The sequence below is a fragment of the Chinchilla lanigera genome, unplaced genomic scaffold (assembly GCF_000276665.1).
Source record: "Chinchilla lanigera isolate Chin_1 unplaced genomic scaffold, ChiLan1.0 scaffold00006, whole genome shotgun sequence".
NCBI lineage: Eukaryota > Metazoa > Chordata > Mammalia > Rodentia > Chinchillidae > Chinchilla > Chinchilla lanigera.
The window spans coordinates 34,828,327-34,849,147 of NW_004955407.1; the positions used below are offsets into that span (position 1 = coordinate 34,828,327).

Here is a 20,821-nt window from a genome sequence, read left to right on the forward strand (position 1 = left end):
GACTTGAAGCTTCAGGTCCTGACTAACACATAACTGTCATCAAAACTTCTTGAGGGTCCAGGCACACTGCATGAGCTAGGACCAGAAATAAAAGCAAAACAAAAACTTACCCCTCATTTATCCTTCCCGCCTAGCCATAGAGGGAGACTGTTATCAACACGCGTATTTACAAAGCGTAGGTTTATAGTAACACAAAACTTGGAAAGTTGTTTATTTTATAAGAGAAAACAATTTGCATTTGTGAGCACATGTGTGTTTTTCCTTTATAGGAACATTTATCTTCTCTAGCCCCCTGTCATCTCCACTTAATCCTTAATTCTAGAGCTAATTTTTAGAATTTGCTGCAGACGTTTGGAGCTACACCTCTGGAAAGAGTCCTTTGTTAACACCACAAGAGCATTTCGACTTATTTCTTTGGTGGGGGAAAAAAATGGAAGTTTACACTTCTTTAAACTGGAAAGTTTGATTTTGCCCCTAGAGAAAAGCAGCTTGGTTAAAAGTCTGAACTTATTGTTATTTATTATTTTATTGAGCAATAAATGAAAGTGTGATTGAGTCACTGGTGACTCCCGAATATTGTTAAGCCTGGAATCACATGGTTGAACGGCTGGCTGGCCGCAGACCTCCTCGCAATTCAAATGATCCAGAAGACAAATGAGCTAGGAGCAAAAATGTCTCACATTGATGCAAACCAATTAACGTCAACAAAATCCTGTGAAATTTATGTTGCCTGGCCTCAGAAAATGGTGGAACCAAACCTTTTCCTGTGCCTACAGGGCAAATTCATTAGATGGAAAACAGCACTTGTTAACCATGGCGTTCAGTAGTTCAGTAATATAAACAAGAGGTTCTTGAGACCCAGACCTAGAGAGCCAATCATGGGAGGAGCCTCCCCACTAGGAGAGGGTGGCCTTCTTGACAACCCCAATTAGTGAACGCACAGTAGGTGCTTCATAAAATCACCACGCAGGAGGAAAACAATATATCTGATTGTCATCCAGTTCATAAAATAATGGTTATATTATTTGATGAGAGAGGGACAAAGATTGAGATTTTGTCTGTAAGCTCCTAAAAGAATCCTACTTTTTTGTATTTTTACTCATTTTCTGTTTAAGTTTATTTACTAAGAATAGTTAATTCCTTGGTGCTGATTCAACTTTAATCATCTTCACAGTAGACACCCTCATTACCACAACTGACACATCTAAGAGTGGCCATGGAACAAAAACCGACCTTGCTGGACCCCAAAGCCGTTAAATTTACAACTTTGATTTCTACAGTGTGTGCCACATGAACTGGACTAGCTGCCAAACTGACCCCCAGCACTCTGCAGAGCTCTATCCTGGTCTATGTGGCCATGGGATGGTGCTGCTTCTGGGATAACTCAGGCCACAAGGCTCAACAACGTTCCCCTTGTTCAAAGTCAAAATGATGGCATTGAAAGGACCATGTCACAGAGGGCTTTTGTGTGGACAGACTTGCTCCTCTGGGGTAACAGGAGCGTAGCCTGAAGAATGGTTTGGTTGGGTAAAGTTAAAAATATACCAAACAATCCAAAGGCATAATAGATCATCAAAGAGACCATTTACCCAGGCAAGTTTGAGTGTAAATTCAACCAAGCCCTTAATGACTGGTAGACAGATTTCAGGGTATTCTATCAAACATCTCCTGAAACAGGCCCCAACCACAACAAAATATGGGGCAAAAAGTCAGCATCGGGATGATCAAATATTTTTCCTACTATAAAGAAATTATCATTTGTTGGTTTAGCCACTGATGTTCACTTTAGCACAGTCTGACAGTGGGAAATAAACTACTCAGTCAACAATTAGGATATGACTAGCATTGCCCAAAGCTCATGGGATAGTATTTATTTCTTTGTGCTCTCGTCTACTTTCTGTTCCATTTTTTCATAGTGACTGGCCTCTACAGACCGTCTGGGAGATAATGAAAACAGAATTGCTGAAGAGATGGTGGGAAGAACCTATCTGAGAGAAAACCGTCACGTGAAATCTAACCCATTCACACGGGTCTCAGGCCAGCTGCCACTGCACTCAATATCTTTTAATTCTTGTGTTTTGCTGAGACCTGCAGGAGAAACAGAAATTCATAGGCGATTGCTCATCATAGACATTTAGAGAAAAAGAAATATTATGTGTTTAATTTTCTGAAAAAAAAAAAAAAATAGATTCTGCCCCTCCTCCCCCCCACCCCCAGATATTATAACAAGGAGATTCTGGGCTACAGAGCTGGGACCACTGATCAACAGAAGGAAAGGGGGAATGGCCTTGAAAATTCCCACAGAACCAATAATCATGGAAGATCAAGGGAGAAAGGAGGGGTAGAAAGCTGTCAATATGGCCACCAAAGTTCAGGTGCAAAAAAAAGGAATATCTATGTACCAACCTGTCTGGATCTCTTTTCACATTCTCCTGGCCTTTATTCTATTCCTTTTTTGTGTCTTTGTTGATGTAGATGTTACCCAAAAAATGTAATTTCACTGCCAATTTTTCTCCTGATCACTTGCTCGTCTTACATTGAGCACTGTAATCCATAATTATTGTCAGCTGAGACGAAAGTAGCTGCTTAACTACTTACCAATTTATGCAGTCTCCACAGCATTGATCCTGCAGAAATGTAGATCAGCTATTTTCCAGGGAGAGCCGCCTTCCTGCAGAAGTGACTCCAGGCCAGCCACTGCCACCTGGAGGAATCCCACAGCACCCACCTGGGTGTGCAGGCAAATATCAAGAGAGTCTGAGGGTATTAAACACATTTGATACATCACAGGATGGGGTCCATAACCTGCTGCTCCCAGCAATAAGAAGTGATGTGTTGATTCCTGTTCCCTTCCTCTTGACTACTGATATTCACTTGGATCCTAGAAAATAAAGAAGGGAAAACAGAGATCAGATATGCCCATTACCCATTGCCATGGGTGCCATCACAGCAGGGCGTGGCTCAGCAGCACAGCAGAGGATCAGGTGCATGCTGGTCCTAAACGAGATATGCTCCGGGATCAGCCAGTGGTCAGGGGTGCACGGTGCAAAGCAAAGGAGACAGGACAAGGGTGTAGAGACTCAGGAAACATGTCCAAAAGCTACAGACACAAAGGGGGTCAGAGCTCTGCTAAATAAAGTAGGGTTTTCTCTCGCAATTTGTTTCTCCTTGGATCAGCCTTGGCAATTGTCCCCAAGACATAAGGGAGCCTAGCTCAGGCCACTCTGCAAATTCATGAGGCAGGGGAGACACCAAGCTGGGCATATGCATGATTATTACAGGAAGAGGGAAACATCTGAACTATTTAGCATCTCATGGTTTGGAGGGGCGATTGCTGAGACGCTGGTGGGGAAGAGACAAATGGGGTGGGGAAAATTTTCTAATCTTAATAAAATCTCTTTGCCTTTTCCAGTAAGGAAAGGATTGAGTGATTACATGTCTGGTCCTGCTTTAATATCATGAACTGTAGTGAGAAAGATTTGAAAGAATATGCTTAGAAAAAGAGAGTCTGTATTGTGCCTCGTCCGGTTATGCCTTAATATATTCTCATTAGCAATAAGCCAATTCTACATAAACAATGTTTTCTCAGCGGGCCACGGCAAGGTAATAAGGTACTCTCCACACTCGTTAAACCTCACATGCTTCAAAAGCATTCTTAAAGAGATAGTGTGGCTTGTCTGGTGTTTGGTGCACATTTTGCTGTGGAGTACAGAAGTGTGCGTGATCTCGCGAGAAGTTCTCGCGACAAGTTCCAGCTCTTCCTCCCACTGCTCAGTAACAGAGGAAGACTCTGGAAAAAGCAATTATTCAGGCTTTACCTGGAAAAAGGAAAAGACCATACATCTTGAAGTGGACAGAATATACAAATGTACATACCAGAAAGGTGAATTCTTATTTTTTTTTCTAAATGACTTTATTTGACCCAAAAAGATAACTTAAGCTTTCATTACAAGTGCATGTCACTTTTGAAGTAGGCAGATAAGTCACCTAAGTTTAGAAACCTAAGTCACTGTTAAGTGACTTCAGTTATCAAAGTAAGTTTCTTCAAAGCGCTGCTAGGGGAGCAAACAAGCTGTCACAGTCTCTTGCCTTTATCTTGCCACTTGTCAATCAGCTACCATATCTGGTAGTCAAGATTGGTTTTCTTTGTCTTTAGCCAAAGCTTGTTAGAACCAAACTGGGCAAAAAAAAAAAAAAGTCTTCCGTCATCCCTCTCTTTAGTACTACCGTGGGAAAATATGAGCAGCGCTCACAAAATACAGCGTAAGAGATGCCCCTAGATTGTTTTCTGAAATTATTAGCTTGATATCTTTACCAGTAACACTGCCAGTAGACACAGAACAATGGAGATTATTGTGTCTTTTACTTAGATTGGTTGGCATTAACAGAGTGAACTGTAATGGCTTCAGGTCAGTATTTCAGAATAATAAAAATGGTTATTTTAGAAGTTCTTTGTAATGTTAAATACAGTTCAAATGCCAACTTCTAAAATTCTGTTCCCTGAGAAATGCGACAATTTCTCTTCAACTGTCAATGTAAATACATGTAATCTTCATAAGGCATTATTATAATTGGCACATTGTGTATCACTCATCGGCACATTTCAAGAATTTTTTAAAATCAGAATATTGTAGGAATGCTTTCTATTGATCTAAAATATAGATGTAGATTTAATCATACATGTTTATATATTAACATCACTTCCTTTTTCTTTCTTGTATGAAACAAAAATGGTTTTACAAAATAAGATTGCTTTAACTCTATTGGTTTTAGATGATCAATGTTTAAATTGGTAAATAAGTTTACTTCTTAATTGATTTCACATATTAAAAACTTACTTTGATGTCTAATAAAAATAAAACCATTATGTTAGCTTTAATAAAATAAGTTTTGCCCTTCTTTAAGCATTGCTTTCCCTGTCTTTCATTGGACGTTGTATTCTACTGCTAATATTTATTTCTGACTCAAAACTGAAACACAGTTTAAGCGTGGAAAGTTCACATCTTTCCTTTGAAAACCTCAGCATAATGCAGCATGTTACAAAAATGAGGCTGGCCACCACTGATTTAGGGGCTAAATTATTTCTATTAAAATTACAATATCTCACCTTTCTTTCAGAAAATAATTATATCCTGAAGATGTTCATAGGAAAAATCATACTTGTTTGATTAGTAATTAATTTTAGAACCAGAGGGATACTTGAACTCAAACTGATGATTTTGAGGATAAGAAAATGAAGCTCCAGGCCATATAATTGACTATATCACAAGCAAGCAAAACGTAATATTGAATTAAGTGATATGCAAATAATTCACTACACTATTTCTTAATAATTAAAAATACTATAAACAGGTTGAGCATCTGTAATTTTTATTTGTAAACTCAGAAAAACAAGCAGATAATAAAATTTTTTTAAAAAAAAACACACTAAATTTTACTTTCCATGCTGTACTGTAATGCTATGATTATACCTCAATATGTTCTTACACTGAAATTATTATTAACAAACTGAAGGGTCTACAGGTAGATTTTTTTTTTCTTATCTGAAAGACAGCATTCATAGCTTGACAACGTGTCAAGCAACAGTACTTGTGTGATTTGGATTTTAATTCTCTCTTTGTCTTTGGAAGAAGTTTTACACTGACCTTTTTCAAATGGAGAACTCTGTTATTGGTGTGATTTTTTTCTTTTATGCATTTATTTGGCCATTCTGAGCCCTTCACTGAGTGTCTTATATATCCCAGACACATTAATGTGACCTGGTAACAATCAAGCCAATACTGCCACTGATTACAGCAGCTGAAAAGCAGGTTGGGAACAAGGTAGGTGTGAGCGCAGGTGCTCACTGGCTGGGTATCATGTCCAGCCCTTTGCCACAGGCCAGCAATGATGTCCTGAGGGGGCAAAAAATGACGCCCTGAGGCACCTTCAGAACCAGGAAACAAGAATGTGTGCACCACAAATCAGAGAGGATGAGGACAGTACCACCCAGAGGTGACAACCCAGGGGAGAAGGGCTGAGATCACAATAGCAAAAGCAGGTGGAAAGTGGTGGCATTGCCTAGAAAGACTCCAAGAAGCCAAATCATGGATAGAAGTGAATGGCAAAGGCAGTAGAATGGCTGCATCCCCCAGAAAAGAGAGCCTGCATCATAAAGTTTGTCCTGCTACAGAGTCAGCTGTCCAGATGCAGTTGGTTAACGTCCTCTGTACTCCTTCTTCCCTTCCCCAAACTGCTTAGGCAGAAGCCATAGAAGAAACAGAAGGAAGTATCACACACAAATTTCAAGCATCACAACTAGATGTGGGGACATACAACTGACCTGTAATCCCAGAACTCTGGGAGGTTGAGGTAGGGGGATTGCAAGTTCAAGTCTAGTCTGGAGAACTTAGTGACTTTGTGAGAGTCTCAGTTAAACATGATTAATTTTTCATAATTCAAGGGAAAAGGCTGAGAATGTGGCTAAGTACAAAAGCCTAAAATTCCTCCCACTATTGGAACAAAAAAAATTCAGGCATCAAGCTTGGTGCTTAGTAAGCTCTTTTCAACCTCAGAAACTTATTTATTAGAAATGTGATCATAAAATGTGTCCTATTAAAATCTTCAGAATGTATGCATTTTTTTTTTTTTCTGAAAGGAAAGAAATCCTACCTTGGAAACAGAGAGTTCAGCCCCTCAGTTGGTGATAGTCAAGCCTGATTTTCTGACACACTGAAGTACATTGAGTTTTCTGAAAGAAATGGATGAACTTTGAACTCTTAAAATGTCTCTATAGCCTTCAAGTGGAGAATAAGCATGTTAACTGGTGAATACTGACATTGTAGGAAGTTGGAAATACTGTCAGTGCACTTAGCATGAGACAGAAGACACAGGGAAAGCAAGGTAGCTTTATTAACACTAACACAATTATTTTATTTTAATTAAAAGTAAAAATTCTGGATGAAGTTATTTGTGATCAGACATTCCTAATATGTCCACGAGTAATAATGACAACTTTACTTTATTTTGCATATTAATTTTCCCAGATGGAAAACAGTAATTATCCTAAACCCACAGAAAGGAGAACAAGGTTATTGTTTTTATCATCAGTAAGAATAATTTTAAGAAGCGCTGTTTATTTAAATAAGTGGGTAGTAATGCAGGACAGATACTGAATTTAATCCCAGGTATGTCACTACCTGGGTGTGTGTTCCTGAGTCTGGCCTCTCTTAGTCACCATTAACGCATCTGTATATGATATTTGCCGCCACCCCGGCAGCCATTTTGGGTTGGAATGCATTCTGGAACTTTCCAAATGAGCTATTAGGTGTGACAGTCAAGTAACCCTCAAATCCTTATTTGTAAAAAAACTTGGTCAGGGAATTGCTGAACTGTATAATTTCATCACGCCACCTCTGTTTTTCTGTACTTTTTTTTGTGAATTACTTGTGCTTTCTCACGTTACACACACATGTAACTATTTATTTTTCCCCCCAGTGGGTGTGCCATTCTTCAGGATTCACTAACAAGTTCTATGCTTTAAACACTTTTCAAGTACGCTTCACCAGTGAGTTCTTTCTGTTCATTTGCCTGTCAGCACTTTTCTTCATAGCTACCCGTAAGCAAGAACATCGGGTACATCCGAAGGCCTGTAACTGAGTAATGAGTTTCTTTATATATTTAACATATTTACTTAGTTTTTGCTTCATTTGTTTAAATCTCAAATAAATCATTAGCAATTTCTTTAGTGTCCATTATGTGTTTAAACCTGGAAGAAAAAGAATATAACCACATTGTAAATTTTCTATGGCAAAGAGTAAACAGGATATTTTAACTTGCTGTGTATCAGGGAGCACAGAAGGTCTGATCATCTACCCCTGTGGGTAAGCGCATTGTTCAAAACACTCGCTGCACTCTCCTACATCACTTAAGATAAGGTTCAAATTCTGGCACAAAAAATAGTTTGCTATGGGGGCTGGGGATTTAGCTCAGCGGCAAAGCGCCTGCCAGGCAAGCACAAGGTCGTGAGTTCAGTTCCCGGTACCAGAGAAAAACCAAAAAAAAAAAAAATAGTTTGCTATGACTTCAATACTTTCACCCTGATTTTTATTTTTATACATGTGAATGTCTTCCATGTCCTGAGTCTCTTATACAAGACCAAAGAGAGAGAGAGAATCCCTTTCACCGGCCCCTACCCCAAACAGTAACACAAACTCCTCAAGTTTAACATCTTGAGACATCAGAAAAGGAAAATTAAAGTGGAAAACTGGAAAGGGAGCAGGGGACCTCTTTATATCCCACAAAGTTAAGTTTTGGTGCTTTTCTTCCTGCAACTTCCAGGTCCCGTGGAAACTTTCATGTCAGCAAAGCTTAACATCACGGATCATGTTTACTATGTCCAGTAGGTTTTTGTTTTTAAATTGAAATGAAACTAATAGCAATGTGCATGATTTACAATAAAACCTTAATGAAATGCTCAGAACTGTTTTAAACACTGCAGCAGGTTTTTAAGGAAATTGGTTGTCTGTATTTACTCTTTGAATTAAGTGTTAAAGGAAAACAGAATAATCATATATAAAACCCGAGTTTCCTGTAACAACAATAATTATGATAACTAACATCTGTGTACGGCTTTACAGTTTGCAAAGCGCTTTCTCCTACTTTGCCTCATTTAGTGGAGTGGAAATGCTTAATGATCCCGGCCCTGAGCTGCACTTCGCTAATAGTATATATTTTATATTAATAAGCACATTTAGAAGAAACTATCTTCATCAGCATTCTGCACTGAGCGTGAACCAAAGGCTGATAAGGTGATGCTGAAGTCCAATATCAAGCCCATAAATCAAATAAACATCAAATAAAATCTGTCAAACACTTCATAATGTTACGTGCGTGTCATCAGACTCCAGGAGAATCCTGCTGTGTCACCTCTGAATGATGAAGAGGCCTAAGGTGTGAGAGCATGCTGTTAGAAGTTTCATTAAAGCCTTATTTACTAGTTCCGAACGAATTTACATTGATCTTTTAAACTATTGCTAACCACAAATGCATTAAACCTAAACAGTCTTCATTTACTGAGAAATAAATGTGTCAGCAGAATGATGACTTTTGTCCAATGTTGTTCCGGCATTTAAGGCATTTAATTCACAAGGGCTCAGTGTTAAGCTTTTTATTGCTTGTTGTGCTAAAGCATGCTCGTTTAATTGCAAATATATTTCCTTCCTGCATCATTATCAAAATTGTTATCTTAAGGAAATATTGTTTTTAAATAATCTGCTGGAAAACCAGAGCAGTTCGTGGGCTTATTCAGAATAATTGTTTCCTGCTACAGATGGGTTAGCAATTAAGTGGGAACACTGCTTAAACAATTTTAAAAGGAGGTGAGGATAAAAGGAATCAGATTGTGCTGATCCAAGTTATAAGAAGTTTTGGAGTTTTCGTAGAGTCAACATGCACCTGTGGCTGATTTAATCAATACGTCCCTGCTTACATTTTTAAAGAATCTTGTTAATGGTTCCAGAGCCTAATCTAATAAATAAGTAATTGCAATGTTTTTTAAAATTTTGCAAGACACAAATCACCTGGAAAGTGACCTTAGTCTTTCCATCGTTGAAATGGAGACAAATGTTCAGGGTTTGACTTTGACCTTGATCTTTCCTTATATTAGCTTGGAAAAAAAGACGGGCATTCAGGCTTTAAATTAGAGGATGCCAGTAACACTATCATGAGGTTGCTCATGCTTTAGGACAGAAAAATAGAGGCCCTATATTAAAATAAGGGACCAAAAGGCAATGTCCGGCTTCAGATACTCCAGGATTTATATGCATTTTGCAAAAGTATTGCTTTTCACTTAGTTGAATACAACGGGTGTGATATTTCCATTTCAATGGATGAAAATTTATTGACAGTATCCTCAATCCTTCATTAGCTAAACTCACACTAAATAGGTTGTATGATATTCTCCATTAAATGGAACTTCTTTTTTAAAATGCTCACCAGGAGATGAATCTTTTGGTTCAGCTATGCTCTAATTCAACAAAAGCACAATTCTTTAGGGAGGCAGTGGTTATGGAAAATGTTTTGGGGAGTGTTCATTATTTCTGGTGTTAGATAAATTCATGAAAATGGGAGGGGTGTGATTTCTACAGAGTAAACCAAGCTATCAGTGCGTAAGCAACCAAGATAATTTGAATTTGCAGTGCTATTGTCCAGCGTAAAACAATAACTCCAATAACTAGTTATTGGTCTATCTCAACAGAAATGAGAAATCCTCCATGTCTCTGTTATGACATGGAACAAGGTTTCAGTTTATATTAGAAGTGAAACAATGAGAAAATAAGTGGCAGTGTAGGACCATAAAATGGTGAACCCCAAGCAGAAGGCCAGTGGGCAACGAGGCATGCCCTACACAGTGCAAAACTCAGAGTGACAAGGACCACACTGGGTGACAGGTAAGAGCAAAGATCGGCAAATGCTCAACAGCCTACCTCTATACAGCCCGTCCTCTCAGGGACACGCCCTCCCCACCACTGGGGATCAAGGTCACCCGCAAGGGGCAGGCATTCCTCCGCAGGTACAGGTTCCACCCCAGAGCTCAACAGCTCGTCTAAAGCCGGGATGCTGTGCAGCTGGAAGGAGGGCAATGAACTTGGCTAAGGTATTTTCTATGATTTTCCCGAGGAGCTAACCGAGCCGGCAACGCGATACAAAATGGGTAGCAGCCATTAAGTAGGTACGCAATGGGGGGTACGGGAAAGGGATGTCCATTTTCAGAAATCGGCTGCATCTCTGAAGCTCTGTTCTCAAAGAATGATGGTTTACCTTGACAGGGTATCGACATCCTCCCCAGTCTTTGCACGCATGAATCTTTTAACACGTTCTTCTCGGGCCGCAACTTTGCTCCGTTGTCACCCTCCGCCTCTCACAGGTCCCCACCTTTATAAATATTGCAATTCCTCAGCACTGTGTGCCCTTCCACCGGCGTCAGTACTCTTCTGTCTTCCCTTGCTCACCTCCGCACACCTCCCACCACTCTCTTTTTGACCAACACTACCTGTGGTTTTCTCATGGATTCCACCATCCATTTAGGTACTCCAAAGTGTTGGGTTATTGTCTTAAATGCCTCCTTGAAATCAAGACCAAATTCCTCTCTGAGGTCAAAGCTCAGCTTTCTTCTTGCCCACAGTGACCTGCTCTCCAGCAATCTTCTGCCCTGTATAAAAGCAAACTGCATGTGCTAAAGTGGGTTGCACTTTCCTTTCCTGCTCCGAGCCACGCAAGCGCTAGCATCTGCCTGCTGGTCCAGTTTTAGTTTTCCTAAAATGCCGGATGTGTAGGCTTCTTAACTTTGCATTTCAGGACAATCCAGACAAAAACCAAACAGTCAGCCTTCCACATTCATGGATTCTGCATATGGAAATTTAGCCAACCAAGACGGAAAATATTTGGAACAAATAACTGTACCTGTCTTGAGCATATACACAACAGAGTGTATCAACTATTTACAGCGCACTGATGTTGAACTGTATCTATCTATTAAAGTACCAAAGAGAATATGCATCAGTTATATGCAGATGTTCTATTCACATAGTTTATATATAAAGACAGCATTTTATATTGGGGATATGGGCATCCTGCACTTTCCAGATACCAGCTATGCATTATATATACCAGATACGCATTATGTATTTCAAATACACAACCTACATGACCTCCCTGTGGATCTGAGTTTTCAATCCCTGATCAGTAAACTTCTCCAAAGATCAAGAAATATTTTGGTGAGTAAAAATCAATACATTTTTACTGATAACATATTTCAATGTCCTAATTTTCAGAGTACTTTTGTGCACATTCTTTTTATATCCTTATGCCATCCAAATCCCAATCCAATTACTATCTATTTACTTTGATAGATAATAAGACCAGGTTAGTTCTTTGTCATATCTGGCATCTCGGAGAAACCATGAGCTTCACTAAGGGCATCGAATGCTAACCTCACTCATGCTTTGTAAGTCAAGGGCCATAGACTCATAAACCAGCCCAACTGTTGATCCACAAGCAGTGCCCTCATCTTGAAGATTATGAAGTGCCATTAAACATACGAAACCACAAGCAGCAGTATCTTCAAATATTTACGAGTCTCATATATGCCTGTGTTTATGTCTTGGTCAATTTATCTAATTGGCAGGAGTTCAGTTTTTATGAGTTCAGCATGCTCCAACTCATGAGCATTTTATTCGTATCTAGAATATAGGCATACAAATTTCCAGATACAACAAAGCCAGCCTCTTCAGATATTAGCAGTATTTCAAGAAAAGTTAAGCCACAAAGGGACATGGGCTTCACTGGAACAAAATTAAAATATCAAGAATAATAATAAGAAGAAAACTAACATAATGCATAATAACAGAGTTTGAAGAGCTTACATAAAGAATGAGGTATTCGCTATGAGCATAAACCATATTTATGCATTAAATCACTCGTATCTTCAACTCATTGTTCTACTTTTTCTTTCAATATTGTATTTTCACATGCTGTTCCTCTACCCCTCCACAGGATTCACCGGAAAGGCATGTTCTTTGACAAAATAGAGTCAATAATATCGTCATTTTCAACTGTGCTATCATTTTCACAGGTCTAAGTTGAAACAAAATCAATTATGAGAACAAATAGCACCATTTTATCGCCAACAAAAGGATTTAGCAGTGTTTTCCATATTCCTACCACTTAAAATGGAAGAAATAGAGCAAATGTGGTACAGAGAAAGCTCAAATAGTCCAGGCTAATGGTGGAAATACTTAAGTATCAGCTGTACACAGCTAATATAAACCAAAGTGGTTTATTACCACTGTTTTGTGATTTATGACTCACATTATGACTTTATTTTGAAATGGTTGCATGAAATATTAATGTGTGGTGGAGGAACACACAACAAGGAGAGGAATCATGTTTTATCAGATGTAAGGTTGCTCGGTGATTTATTCTTCTGAGTACATTGAGCACAAGTCTTGGCGTTCTATTTTTTTCTCTTATTGTAATCAACCTCTCATATTCAAACTTTTCAAGGTGAGGCAGCCCTGCTTTGATGTACCGTTAATTTTTAAAGGGATGGAGTAGCTTATAACAATTGTGAATAATTTATAGCAAATGTTCTCAGCATTGATTAATGTTCTTTTGAAATAGAACATCTTCTTGATACGCATCATTTCTCTAATGCCTTATGAAAAGTCAGAAAACCTGTTACTGCATTGCTTAATGGATGAATCAACTTTAATTTTAATCATATATAACATGAAGATAAGTACCTATGTTTCCTTCTGTTTGGAATTTGTCAGGCATTAACACTAAACATTAGCTCAAAGCAATCTAAAGAGAAGTTAACAATAGGACAGAATTGCTCTCGCTTGGAAATTACATTTAATCCACTTTCTCCAAACTTTGCAGTCATGGTTTCTATAGTCTTTTAATGGGCTGCATTTTAGGTCATTCCACGCCCTACCTCCAAGGCCTCAATCCAGGGCGGAGGTCTTGTTTAAGTAGCAGATTCCAACACAAATTTACTGCACAGTAAAGTGATTTATACCAATTCTTTATTTCATTTTAATTTGATCAATTGTATCTGACACATGAAAAACTGAATGTTTAATCATCATGAACAGTAATATGCTTGACTTCTACTGAACTGCATTCATCGCTCATGATTTTATCCTACTCTTACATATTTTTAGATGTCAATAGATATAAAGAAAATGGCATAAAATTATAGTTCACACTTCACTTCTATGGGTGTGATGGACACTTTGTGAGCTTTATACATGTTAACTCATTTTATTCTCTCAGTACCCGGGGAAAATAAGCACCGTGCCAATGTCGATTATACAAAGAGGAAACTGAGGCACAAAACTGAAGCCTCATGCCCTGTGACACCCCTTCAGAGCTGAAATGAAGAGCTGAGGTGGCGTGGCTTCAGCAGCTACGCTCTTACCATTGTGCCATTGTTCCCACTGTCCTCTGCCCCAACACATTTGATTTCAAAATCACTTTATAAAAGCAGAAAAGTATAGATCTGATCCTGTGCACTTTGAGAGTGCAAAATCTAACTTTATGAAGAGTCTGCGTTGGGGATTAACAAGTCCTTGAATACCTGTGGCCATTCATAGGAAAAGATGCGCACCTCTGTCTCCTGGAGCAGCTCCCTGAGGCAAGTCCTCTTCAACGTCCTCCAGGGGCGGCAAAATGCAAAGCAAGAGAACAAATAGGTCCCACGCTATTAAGGGACACTTGGTCCCACAGAACTTGGTATGAATCCAAACTCAACCAGTTCCTACCTTGATGACTGAACCTCTCAGAGTCCAGATGTTCATCTCCACACTGAGAGGACACTCACCAGCAGACACCTGCAGTGACTGGCGACCACGCTGGTGAGGAGCCTGGTGTTCACCATGAAACACAGCTGCTGCTAACACTGTAACTGCTCCACTGTTTCTCACTTTTTCTGCAAGTGTCGCCTGAGAAGGAGCCACACAACCCTTAAATTCTTTGCTTTTTTAAACTTAGTGTATGTTTGCAATACATCACAGTTACATTTGTTTGAGGGAACACACACCTATGTGTGTTTGTATGTATGTATAATTTCTTGATCCTTTTTATCCCTTTACCCACTCCCCACCCTTTCCCATACCTCTTCCCTCCCTTCCCCTGACCCCCTTACCCCTACCCAGAAAGTCTACCTTCCTGTTTCCTACACTCTCTCCTGTATCTTACTGTGCAATAAATTTATATTTTGCACTTCTCATATGAAAGAATCCATGTGATATTTAATTTTCTGCATACAGTTTATTTCATTCAACATTCTGGACTCAAGATCCATCCATTTTCCTGCAAATGGCATGATTGCGTCCTTGCTTATGGCTGAATAATATTCCACCGTGTGTGTGCTATCCATTTGTCTGCTAACAGGCATCCTGGATGTTTCCAGAGTTTGCTTGTTGTGAGTTGTGCTGCTACAAACATGCATTCTTCAAAGAGCCTTTAGGAAAACTCTGACAAGCAACAATGAAAATGCAGGGGTCGGGGAGATCACTATGTACAAACACCACCGCTGAGAAATCCTCTCAAGGATAACACTTCTCTCTCCTGATGTGGTATGATCTATGATATTCTGATCTGTTAATGAAAAGTCCACATAAGATAGGGCCTTGATGGAATAAACAGAACAAAATCTGGATAGGGAGCAAAATCAGAATCCTTATGATTTGAAAAAAGAGGGCCAAAACAGAGAGGATACAAAAATGAAGGGAAGAAAAATTAAGAAAAAAACTTTCTTCGATAGAGAAAGCACACCAACTGCAGACATTCTGCAGGGAGCAACGTGGCAGAGATAGAATGGAAACTGAGCCAGAGGCCTTTGCTGCTTAGAGCATCCAGGTAGAGGCAGAGCATGAACCACAGGTTTCTGTCCACTGACAGCATCTCCAAAGTAGAAAAGCCAGTTCTATGGCAGCAAACCAATGGTATGGCTTCTGCTTCTTTTTTTTTTTTTTTACTTTTTAATGATATAGTGCATTAAATTCTAATGGTGGTTTAAGTTAGTAACTTAGTTGCCAAGGGACAAGGGAGAGGGATAAATGTGTCCCTTGAGCTCACGAGAGGTGGCTGGAAAGGTAACTCTTGACCCACCTGCAGCCACCGTTCCCCAGCACACGGTTGTGAGAGTCATTGGCATCTCTTACGATGAGTTCCGGAAGTGAGGACAGCCCTACACGGAACAGCTACTTACATGCTGCTTGCTTTCTGTATGCATATTGTAAGTCTTCAGATATGTCTTAAGCCTCCTGTGTCACAAGCACTGTGATGAGTTTTCCTCTCCTTTGTCTTTTCCCTCCTCCTTCTTCTTATTCTCCTTGTTCGCCGTCTCTTTTTTTCTAGTATCAGCAATTGAACTCAGGGCCTTTGCATACAATCCAACCGAGTTATTTATTTATTATTTATTTACTTCTTTACTTACTTAGAGACAGGATCTCACTTAGGCAGTAAATTGCCCAGGGTGGGCTCAGACCTGTGATCCTCCTGCTTCAGTCCCCAAAAGTGCTGAGATTTCAAGTGTGCACCTCCACATCCAGCTTGCTTTTTTAAAAAAACTCTTGCTCTTTCCTTTCTTGCATCCTTTTCTGCCAGTTTTATCCTCCCCTGAGAGCAGCTCGGGATGCGAGACCCTCCTGGAGTGCTTCCGGCCACTCCCTGCAGCTTTCTTTCCAGTGACCCACTTGCTTGCCAGTGACATAAGCAGGTGCCACAGAACGGAGATCTATATAAATAACTATTAATGGATGCTCTATAATGGAGCGTCTTCAAAGCCAAAGGAGTTTTGTACGGAGTGTCACATCAATTAGGAGAAAAGCTCATGTGTTATCGCAAATACTAATTCCCTAGAGATTCCAGTGTTGTTGTCACGAAAACCACGTTACAGTTACCGCCGACTTGGCCCCAAACTCGAGAAGATGCGTGTAGGCACACGGACACAGTCTCCTAGAGCTGACTGAAGTACTGTTAGTCTATCACCTTTTAGCTCTTCAAGATGGAAACTGCCTTTTGGAGAAAGAAAAACTTCCCCAGTGTCACTAAAATATCCTGCATTCTAGACTGAGAAAGCAGTTGTAAGTTCTTGTTTCAACTAAAATTGTCTTACCTAAAGAGCAATTTAGAAAAGGTTTTTACACTCTAACTGAACTCATTCTACTTTCTTGAGAAGAAAATAAAACAAGAAATAACCAGTTCCTAAACTTCATGTCAGAATAAAGAAACGTCGCTTTTCTCTGGTTACCTTACATATTCCTTGAGAAGTAACCATGTCTTAAATTCCTCCAAAATTTCCTTCAAAAGAAAATTTCCAAGGACTCTTTCTGTTGTACATAAAAAGAGCTTTTCTGCCAGCTTTGGTGGCACATGTCTGCAATCCTGGCACTCTGGGAGATTGAAGAATCAAGATCACAGATTCAAGTCCAGCTTGGACAGTTTAGCAACTTTCTAAGACCTTGTCCTCAAAATAAAAACATAAAAGAGCTGGAGATATAGCTCAGCGTGAAGAGCCTGGGTTCAATCTCCAGTACTACCAAAAACAAAATGCCCCATTTGTTTAGTGGTTTACTCAGCAAATGCTTTTGGAAGACCTTCCACGTATCTAGCTGTGTGCCAAGGCCTTGAGATCTGGCCAGAAATATGAAGGGGCCCCTTGATCTCCCTAAGTTTACAAATGAGTAGGGAGGGAGAACATTTTTAAATGGTTTGCATATACTTAAATTTTATACATTCTTGTATATGTGATAAATTTCATATTTTGAAGAGTATAAAACAATAAAGTCTTCGAATAAATAGTTGCATAAAAAATAACTAATATTGAGAATGAATACACCATCAGAGTCAGCAAGAGCTAAACAAATAACCATTTCATGCAAATAGGTAAGAGGAGAGCAATGTGGGAGGGCGTGTACCTGCTTCTCCCAGGTTACCTGCAAGTATCGTAGCAGTAGTCTCTTCTAAACAACAGCTATCATGTTTTTCCTGCCTAAAGAAGTGATTTTCATGATGAAAACCTCAGACCCAATAAAGAGCCCATGGGGAAGACGGTTTCAGAAAGGCAGAGATTTCAGAGGAGATGCCGTTTTACAAATAAGCAGGTACTTTCCCTGAGAGAGTTTAAGCCTCAGTTTACGTCCTGCTGAAATCACTGTCACTACCACCAAGCTTGAGTATAGAGAAATCTTAGAGCTGAGTTTCAAAAGTTGACCCGATATAGAGATAATAAAAATAAACAGATAGTGTAAGGCAAAGGAAACCTAAATAAATAAAATATCTGACACAAAAGTTTTCAAAAGCATGGGGATCTAATTTTTCTAAAAGACTCAGCTAAAGCAATGTTAGCAGGCAGCTCATCAAGTTTTAAGAACACAGAAAAGCAAAATCAATATCACTGGCATCTGACATTACTATCGAGGGGAAAAAGTAAAGGAGTTCTGTTTATGCCTTTAAAATGCCATTACTTGGACAAAAGTCATAACAGAAAAGCATTGTTTGTTTCCTTCCTCTCAACTGTAAATATTATGGCCAAAGCCCCAAAACTCCTTAGAACTCAGAAAGAGCACATCATTGCCTGGGGTTGCCTGGACAGTTGGAGAGGTTGAGGGGGCTACCGGGGACAAAGTCTTTCCCGTATACATTGTTTCTTTTTCTCCCCCAGCTACTGGATGTCTTTGTAAATCCTTTATAACACTCCTTCTCACTACTATTCAATTAGCTTTCAAAGAAATGAACAGGACCTATGTACCAAGATTGCCACTTTACCAAGTACCACTGCAAGAGTTCACAACTAGCTGCTTTAAAGTAATTGGCATCATAATGTGCAGAAAAATTACTTTTCTAATGGTTGCCTGGAAGATTTATAACCCTAAAATGTAATTAAAAAGTAGATTTAGAAGTATGCTCAGCAACCAAAAAGATTAAATATTAATGCGGAGTGTAATTAATAAATTATACATTTCTTGATTACTAATGGCTTATTGACTGTAAAAGCATAACATTATGGAATATTAGGGCAAACAAGAGCTTTTGAGGAATATTGCTCAGCTTCGAGAAGGAAGCTGCTGCTCTTGAATTTTCAGAAGAAATTCTGATTTTGCGAGGAGAATACAAATTGGCCTGATTATTCTCAGGATCTTTCCTCGCCTCTGCTATAGGTTGTTATGAACTTCGTTGTTCCTTACAAAATGAAATTTTTGTGGTTTCCTGAACATTTTCATTGTGCTAAGACAATTTGTATTGCACATCCTATAATTTCCTGGAAGAAGTAAAGTCTTAATTTTAAAAGTATTTCTGGTCTCTTATGCAGAAATAAATTGTCTCACACCATTGACAAGGGCACAAATGAAAAGAAGATTCAGAAATGATGCTCTGTGGGGGCTGGGGATTTAGCTCAGTGACACAGTGCCTGCCTGGCAAGCTCAAGGTCGTGAGTTCGATTCCCAGTACTGGAAAAAAACCAAAAAAAAAAAAAAAAAACAAGAAAAGAAATGATGCCGTGTGGTGTTCAAAACTTGAAAGACATTGCAATCTGCATAAGATACAGTATGACTGTAAATAAACAATGAATGGGAACTACAGTTCAGGCCTCCCCTTATCACCGATCCAAAGTTGTTTTCTTTGTTTCATGTAGTAATCAAGGAAACAAAATGATTACATTTGGTAAGGATCTCACTCAATCTATGAGTCTTCTGACTTATTAAGTGCTTTCCTATGGAATTTCATTAAAGTCTGTGCAGAAGCAAGGGATGTCCAATTCACTTATCTTAAATTACTTTTCTGTTGTGGCTGAGACAAAATGCCCGGCACTCACAAGTGAAGGGAGGAGGGTTTATTTAGCTCACAGTTTGTAGAGTTTTCAGTCCACAGAGCCCATAGGGAGCTGGCTTCAAGGCAGGATGGTGTGGCACAGAGGCATTACGGAGGGGAAACAGCTCTTTGCAGGCAGGAGACAGTAAAAACAAGCAAGTGACCAACTATAAGTAACTAGGAGCAAGGCTTTTTCTGTCCCTTCCATTGCATCCAGGCTGCCCACCCTTAGGGTGTACAGCACTCACATCCTTAATCCTATCACTGCACCATGAATCTATTACACACTCTAGATCCAGCTGCCTCTGAAAAAGCCCCACCTATGACCACGTGAAGCTTTAGGGGAACATCTAAATACAACCTATAACACCACTAGAACCAAATCACATTTTTTTCTTTTGAAATTAGTCAATGTCTTCTATCACTTCCTGTCCTTCTGAAAAAGGGACTCTCACATCAGCACTTAGAACAACAAAAGGACTTCAGAAGAAATAATATCTAAGACACATTGTTCAGTAAGTTTTAGGAAATTTCCCTGAGGGAACCTGGTGAGTGCTACAGAAAATTAATTTTATTTCTCAAGTGGAATGCTTCCTGGGTCAGAGTTCAGAGAACAGGAAGTCTTAATGTTCCCAGAAAGCCCATGACTACTAGATCTTTGCTCTTATTTCAGCATCAGTGTTTCTTCCTTAGGCAGCCATTCTTTATGTGCACTCTTTCTTCATAACATACATCACATTTATTACTTACCTTTGGTCCATATATCTAATCATGCATTGTATCTATTTATTTATTTTATCTATATTTCTGTTTATTTTCTATGTAACCTGGAAAGTGTGGATAAACTTGCATGGACTTGAAACCTTCAAATTATAAGTTTGCTGGCTCAGGTCTAATACAAACTGTATTATAGGAAATTATTACAGTGTTTGTTTAAAAACACAAATAATAATATAATCAATAAATCCCAGTATTATATTTCTTCAAGCAATACTCCCTATTTAATAAAAAAAGTCATAAAAACTGCTTAATAAATCACTAGTATCTTAGGAATTTCATAAAATTTCTCATTTCATAAATGAAAAATTCAAGTTCTCACAGGGTTACATGACTTAGTTTAACTCCTACAGTCATGTGTTAAAGTAAGTGTGTTGTCCAAATGGTACTAGCTTTTATGCTATTATTGTATTTTATAAAACTATAAATGCGTACCTGATTAAAATCTTCACAATTACTTCACCTCTTTTATCAACAGCTGTTTTTTGGTTTTGCTTTGTTTCTAGTTTTTGTGATGCTCGGGCTGGAACCCAGGACCTTGTGGGCGCCCGGTACCGCGCTACCGCTGAGCCACATCCTCATCCATTGACAGCTGTGCTTGACTCTTGTGGCAGAAGAAAACTCCTGCTGTTTTCTTCATAGTTTCTGCCTCTGCTTTCCAAGAGAGCAATGGAGTACTATA

General features: G+C 39.1%; 1 long non-coding RNA gene across 1 annotated transcript in view; it reads right to left on the reverse strand.

Annotated features, from left to right (window-relative positions):
• Nucleotides 1-1,837: 1,837 nt before the first annotated feature.
• LOC102003731 overlaps nucleotides 1,838-20,821 on the reverse strand; it is a 103,056-nt gene continuing 84,072 nt past the window's right edge. The window contains exons 8-10 of the long non-coding RNA XR_259609.2: nucleotides 20,575-20,790; nucleotides 2,599-2,881; nucleotides 1,838-2,088 (exon numbers count right to left, since the gene is read on the reverse strand). This is a non-coding gene — a long non-coding RNA (uncharacterized LOC102003731). The remainder of the gene's footprint in view (nucleotides 2,089-2,598; nucleotides 2,882-20,574; nucleotides 20,791-20,821) is intronic.